The sequence below is a fragment of the Hyaena hyaena genome, unplaced genomic scaffold (genome assembly GCF_003009895.1).
Source record: "Hyaena hyaena isolate Hyena2069 unplaced genomic scaffold, ASM300989v1 scaffold_745, whole genome shotgun sequence".
Classification (NCBI taxonomy): Eukaryota; Metazoa; Chordata; class Mammalia; order Carnivora; family Hyaenidae; genus Hyaena; species Hyaena hyaena.
This window is the reverse complement of record NW_024081376.1, coordinates 625,975-632,818: the sequence shown is the minus strand read 5'-3', so window position 1 is coordinate 632,818 and position 6,844 is coordinate 625,975. Positions and strand designations below refer to the sequence as shown.

The following is a 6,844-nucleotide window of genomic DNA, read 5'->3' as shown; positions in this document are numbered from 1 at the left end:
TACAAAGAAACTAAATGATAAGGATTTATCCCCAAGATATGATAATTCCAAATAGAATGGTTGAGAGGATAGATACACACACACACACACACACACACACACACACACACACGAGCAGGTTTTTTTAATAGTGTAATTGAAATAAAAACAACTGTTCTCTACAAAAATTCCAACTGCTACCCTATAGGATTTGGTATGCAATACTAAATGAAACTAGCATATTCTAGAACCAATCCCTGCCAGTCAAGACCAAAATTCAATGTCTCAAAAGAACAAAACAAGCCTGAAAAACTTGTTTGGTTCCTTATTTACAAAAATACTAATGAACCTGTACACAATGAATAAAAATCACATTTCTTGTTATCACTGGTTTAATGTCTAGCCTTTTCAAGAGGTACAGCACCCCTTAACCAAGACTGAGGAATAAAGATGCCTAACAGAATACCTCTAGGCCCTCTGATTACCTCCTTATTTGCACAAATCTAGGACCAAAAAGGATAGTTTGGGGGCACCTGGGTGGCTCAGTTGGTTGGGCGATCGACTTCAGCTCAGGTCATGATCTCGTCTCTCCTGAGTCCCACATCAGGCCCTGTGCTGACAGCTCAGAGCCTGGAGCCTGCTTCGGATTCTGTGTCTCCCTCTCTCTCTGACCCTCCCAGCTCACACTGTCTCTGGCTCTCTCAAAAATAAATAAACATTAAAAAAAAATTTTTTTTAAAAAGGATAGTTTGTTCAGCACATGTTGAACTTGTAATCAAAAGACTGACTTATTTCATTCACACATTCATTCATTCAACATTAATTAAATCTTCTGGGTACTGAGGAAAGACAGAGAAGATCCTGGCCCTCAGAGAGCTTAGAGTATGCTGGAGCAAAAAAAAAACCTCATAAAACAAATAAGAAAATAAGCACGGATAATAGCAGATAATGCAGGTAAAGAGTATGGATTTACTTCTTAGTGTAATGTGAATCCCATGAAGCAGGACAGTGAGTAAAGACCACACTGACTGTTGTTTGAAACAGGAAAGCAAGACCAGAGGCAAGAGACCAGGTAAGAAGCTACTGCCCAAGAAGAACTGGGTTGGTGGCAATAAAAACAAAGAAGTAAATATGTCTGAAATGTATTTTAGAGGTAAAATTGACACGATTTGCTGAAGGACTGATTATGTGAAGAATGGGACTGAGTGAGGCAAAAGGGTGAATTAAGAATGACCACCAGATTTTTCACTTAAGGAGGGTAGAAAAGGAGGGCAAATGGGTGCTGAGGAAGGAATAGGCTGAGAAATAGAAATCAAGAGCTCCACTCTGAACATGTTCCGTTTGGGATGCCTACAGACAAATGAAATGAAGATACCAGAAAGGCAGTAAAAGAAATCTGAAGTTCAGGACTGGAGATATAAATCTGAGCGTCAGGGCGCCTGTCAGTGGCTCAGTCAGTTGAAAATCTAACTCTTGATTTCAGCTCAGATCACAGTCTCACAGTTTCTGAGATCAAGCCCCACATCAGGCTCTGCACTGACAGCACGGAGCCTGCCTGGGATTCTGTCTCTCTCTCTCCCCTCGCTCATACTCTCACTCGCTCTTTCAATATAATAAACAAACAAACAAACAAAAAATCTGAGGGGTGCCTGAGTGGCTCAGTCGGTTGAGCTTCTGACTTTGGATCAGGTCATGATCTCACAGTTCGTGGGTTCAAGCCCCGCGTCAGGCTCTGTGCTGACAGTTAGCTCAGAGCCTGAAGCCAGCTTCAGATTCTTTGTCCCTCTCTCTCTCTCTCTCTCTCTCTCTGACCCTCCCCTGCTCATGCTGCCTCTCTCTCTCTCTCAGAAATAAATAAAACATTAAAAAAATTTTTTTTAATCTGAGAGTCAACAGCACATTGACAGTGGACATGATGAGATCACCTGGAGAGAGCACAGGTAGAAAAAAAGGAGAGGGAATATAGTCAGCGATATTGTAATAGTGTTGGATGGCAACTGATGGTAGTTACACTTGTGGTGAGCAGAGGGTAATGTATACACTTGTCCAATCACTATGTGGTACACCTGAAACTAACGTAACATCGTGTGTCAACTACACTCAAAAAAAAAAATTTTTTTTTAGTTATTTTTGAGAGAGAGAGAGACAAACAGAGCATGAACACAGGAGGAAAAGAGAGTAAGAGAGAGACACAGAATCCAATGCAGGCTCTAGGCTCTGAGTTGTCAGCACAGAGCCCAACGCGGGGCTCAAACTCACAAACCGCGAGATCGTGACCTGAGCCGAAGTCAGGCACGTAACCGACTGAGCCACCCAGGTGCCCCCCAAAAAAATTTTTTTAAGAAAAGAAAAAGTAGAGGGAATGGGGGCACTTGGCTGGCTTAGGCAGCTTAGCATGTGACTGACTCTTGTGGTCTTGAGTTCAAGCCCTGTGTTGGGCACAGAGCTTACTTTAAAAAAAAAAAAAAAAAGAGTTGAGGGAATGGCTTAGAAATACTAACACATTAGGATGTTTTGAATTCAGGAAAAGAAGGAAAAATGAACAAGAGAGAGAAAGAGAGTGAAAAGAAGGAAAACCATAAAAGTGCAGTATCCTGGAAGGTTCTTCTATATAATGTGATTCACTAGTCCACCACCACCCTCCCAAACCTTGTGACACACACCCACTCAAACTCTATAAATAAAAAGGCTAACGCACAAAAAGGCTGAGTGACATCCCCAAAGCCCCAGCTATTAGGGACCCAAGTCCAGGCCTAGAACGATGCGAGATGTGACTTCTGACCCCTGGCCTTTTCGCAGCAGCTAGCACAGCAGTGCTTCTACCGTCAGGTTCCCCCCGTCTAAAGTTAGACAAGAGGAAAGATCACAATTTAGGAGGAAAATAACTTAGGTTACAAGGTTGAATTTGAATTTTTTCTATGTATTTTGTCCACATTCAAGAGTAAGTTGAACCAAAAGTCTTTATGGATGAGTCTAAAAAGTAGGAAACACAGGTGAGAGGTGCAAAATGGCAATAAATGAAAAGCCAACTCCATTTCTACACTTCTAAATAACACTGTGAAGGTCAAAGATCCTCATCAGAGTATGAATCAGGGGGTGTGAAACAAAGTTTTTTGTTGTTAGTCATTTTTGCTTTAGTGAATACAATTTCAATTTTTAAAGTTTAAGATTTTTTACTTGCTCCTACACTAGCCTTCTGAAATGAAGATCTTTATCCTGACCACTCTCCCTTATGCTACATCATGACTTAAACAGTTCTGCTTTTACCATAAAAACTTTACAGCATGGCATAAAAATCCCCAAATGATTAATGAACTGCTGAGAATCCTGACTCGGAGATGATTTTATTAGGAATCACATTTCCAAATATTCATTCAGTGCTTCAAAATAAGTACTTATCTAATTTAATTATGATGACTTCACCAGACACTAACACTGCCCACAATGATGTTTACAAAAGCACTTGTCACTCCCTTCGGATGTTGCAATACAGAATAAGGAGTCTGTTTCCATATTCCAAGTGTGTTTATACTCTGTAACAGTGACAGTTAAGTGTGACTTAAGATTATGTAAAGTTCAAAGCACTTCCAGTCTGTATGTCCCACCATTTTCCATCATAAGCGAATCCTCAAATTCTTTCGGTCTTATTTCGACAACTGGCACTCAGCACCTGAGGCAGGTAGCCCAAGTCAGCCTTAGCAAGGAAGAGGCTACAAGACTGTAGTATGGGAACTACAGGATTCTATTTTGGCCACCGTAAGAGAAGAGACTGCAATATTAGGCAATTCCAGTGGAAGTTACTGCAACACCAGAGCAGTTTGTAAATAAATGTGCCCCAAACGTACACCCGCAGCCTGGAATCAGCAATAGCTAACGAGAAAAGATGGTGCACCAGGGCTGCTCCTAAGAGCCTACCACTCACAGAGCGCTGGCTGATCGGTCATGCACATCATCCTGTCCTAGCCTCAAAACAACCCTGTGAAGTATGTATTATTCCCATTACCAAATTGGGCCACTTGGGCCCAAGGTCCCAGGGCTGGTCAGTGGAGGCGCTGGAATTTGAAAACACGCCCGTACCCCCAAGAGCCCAGGATCCCCGCCCCTAAAACGCACTTCTACACAAAAAAGGCACCTGAGGGTGGAGAAGCCGCGGGGACGGCCGCAAAGGCAGAGGAGAGACAAGGCGAGGGCGCCGCCTCTCCAGACAGGGCCCTTCTGGAACGCCACCCAAAGCGCCAGCGGCCCGGGGCGCCCGGTCGCGTCTCGGCCGCCCGGTGGCCAGAAAGCGCCGCTCACCTAAGAGAGCCCCGGGAGGGCCGCAGTCGAGCGAGGCGCCCCCGCAGGCTGGCGGGTGTCCTCCGCGACGGCAGGAAGCGCGCCGCTGGTACACAACTCGCCGGCGCCGCAGGCTGTGGCGGGCTAGAGCGCGCCGCCCGCCCGCGCGGGGGCACCTCACCCGCCGCCGCGACCGCGCCGCCACTCAGCTGCGCCGCATCCGGGTCTCGCGCCGCCGCTCTCACCTGCCCGGTGTTCCGCCGCCGGAGACTCCTGGCTCCGGTACGCGGTCAGCAGCCCAGGCCACCGCGACCGTCCAGTTGCGGCGCCCCCATCCCTGCCTCTCCCGGTCGCCTGCCGCCTGCCCCGCGCGGCGTTACACCGGCCAGCCACACACAGCCATGGCCCGCTCCTCAGCCGCCGCCGCCGCCGCCGCCGCCGCACCGACCGACGGAGCACGCGCGCGCCGCCGCCGTGCCCGCGCGCGCGCCCACCTCCCCGGCCGGCCTCCCAGCAGCTCTCGCCCCGCCCCGCGCGCCACTCGGACCAATCCCGGGCCCCGCAGCGGCCGCCGCCAGACTTGCAGGACTGGCCGGGCAGGGCAGAGGGATAGGCGGCGCTGCCGCCTAGTCCTCTCGGGCTCCCTGCCCTCCCGGGACGCTACTACTTGGCCTCTCGGCTCCTCTTTGTGGCTTGCAGAGACTGTGGGTCAGGAATCTCCAACAAGCCGCCGCCAGCAGAGAACCGCCACCTGCTCCAGCTTTCGTAGCCCCCTTCCGAGACATACCTCTGTTCCTAGATTTCCTTGTTGGCCTTCTCTTCCCAGTCCCTCTCCCCAGTTCCGTTCTGGAACTTTGAACTGACTCCTCATTGACCGGGCGCAGCCCTTCTCTTTTCCCCCCTTCTCTGTCACTCCAGTTCCGGAGATGGAGTTGCTAGATCGGCTGCTTCACAGCTGGTCCTTCAAGTCCTGCTCTATTAATGGTTGGAAGAGCAGAAGTCCAGGCTTCCAAGCCCAAGATTATGTTTCTGTGTGTTTATTTTTGCGATAATAACAGCTAACATTTATATGCAGTGCCTTATAATTTACCCAGCCCTTTTGTATGTATACCTGATCTCCTGTTTTCTTTGGACCTCAACCAGAACATTTTATAGCCCTCTGTGTTAGTGGCGCACTTCAATTTTACTTATTAGCGAAAGTCTTAACTTATTGCACAGCTACTATATTGTAGAGTTATTTTAACTTACTGCCACTAACTTACAGGCAAATATTTGAGAAACCGAGGATGGAATCTAGAAGTAGAACCTAATATAAAGCAAAGACGGCAAACAGGCCAGTGATAAAATAGTAGTTTGATAAATTATCCTGGTTCAATTGAATATTTTATGATACATCAAAGCTAGAGCCACACCATATTCAAAACTAAATTCCAAAAGAATTGAAGATATAAAAATATACAAAACAGGGGTGCCTGGCTGGTTCAGTTGGAAGAGCATGCGTCTCTTGTTCTGGGGGTCATGAGTTTGAGCCCCACATTGGGGGTAGAGATTACTTAAATAAATATTTTACAAACAAACACTTAGAGGAAAGGTTTTAAAGAATAATGATATGACATTCATTTCGAGGGAGAAATTTTAAGCAAGACAGGAAGCCCAGAATCATCAAGGAAAAAAAATTGTCTACATAAGTATTTTGAAAGTTTTGCATAACATCACAATGACAAGACAAGTTAAACAAAAATGGAATAAAACAACTAAATGTATGGCAAGACAGGGGCATTTGGACGGTTCCATCAGTTAAATGTCTGACTCAGTTTCTGCTCAGGTCATGATCTCACAGTTTGTGATGTCAAGCCCTGCATCCAGCACTTCGCTGACAGTGCAGAGCCTGCTTGGGATTCTCTCTCTCCTCCTTCTCTGCTCCCTACCCCCGCCCTCAAAATAAATAGACAAACAAGAAAATAGCCTTAAAAATATGGCAAACACATTGTATCTCCAACATAAGAATTTCTAAAAATGGATTTTTTTAAAGTAAGTTCTACTGCCCAAGATGTGGCTTGAACTCACAACCCAGAAATCAAGAGCCACATACTCTACCAAATGAGCCAGCCAATGTACTCTATAAGTGGATTTTTTTTAAAGGCCAGCTGGATCAATGTTATAAAAATATAGGCAAGATATACAAGCAGGCAATTAATGGAAGAGAAAATCTGAGTGGTCCATTAAAAAGATGCTTATTTCACTAATAGTTATGGAAAAACAAATTAAAACAATAATCCATTTTCCCGCATTAGGTTGGCAAACATTAACAAGAACAATCAATGATACCTGGGGAAGGGAGCCCTGGTACATCTCTAATAGGAATATAACAGCTGCAAACTTTCTAGGAGTAACCTGGGAAAACTTATTAACCTTTAAAATACACACACCTACCCATTGACCAAAAAATACATTAACTCTGCCCTGTGGAAAAGCTAAAGAAAATACCAGTTGTAAGGATCTTCACAAGGATGCTGTCCTGGGTTGAATGTTGGCCCTCCTACAGATATGTCCACCCAAAAACCTGTGAACATAGCCTTATTTGGAAAAA

General features: G+C 45.6%; 1 protein-coding gene and 1 non-coding gene across 5 annotated transcripts in view; one reads left to right on the top strand and one right to left on the bottom strand.

Annotated features, from left to right (window-relative positions):
- Window positions 1-4,711, bottom strand: part of PIK3CB (phosphatidylinositol-4,5-bisphosphate 3-kinase catalytic subunit beta) — a 164,462-nt gene extending 159,751 nt beyond the window's left edge. For 2 of the 4 annotated variants that reach the window (XM_039218206.1, XM_039218208.1), the window contains exon 1: window positions 4,500-4,711. The gene's annotated coding sequence lies outside the window, so the exon portion shown is untranslated. Of the gene's footprint in view, window positions 1-4,275; window positions 4,456-4,499 lie in introns of those variants that run through there. The other 2 variants (XM_039218209.1, XM_039218207.1) reach the window with 2 other exon arrangements.
- On the top strand, window positions 1,627-1,711 carry TRNAQ-UUG. The gene has a single exon. It is a non-coding gene; the product is annotated as a tRNA-Gln (tRNA).
- Window positions 4,712-6,844: the final 2,133 nt, after the last annotated feature.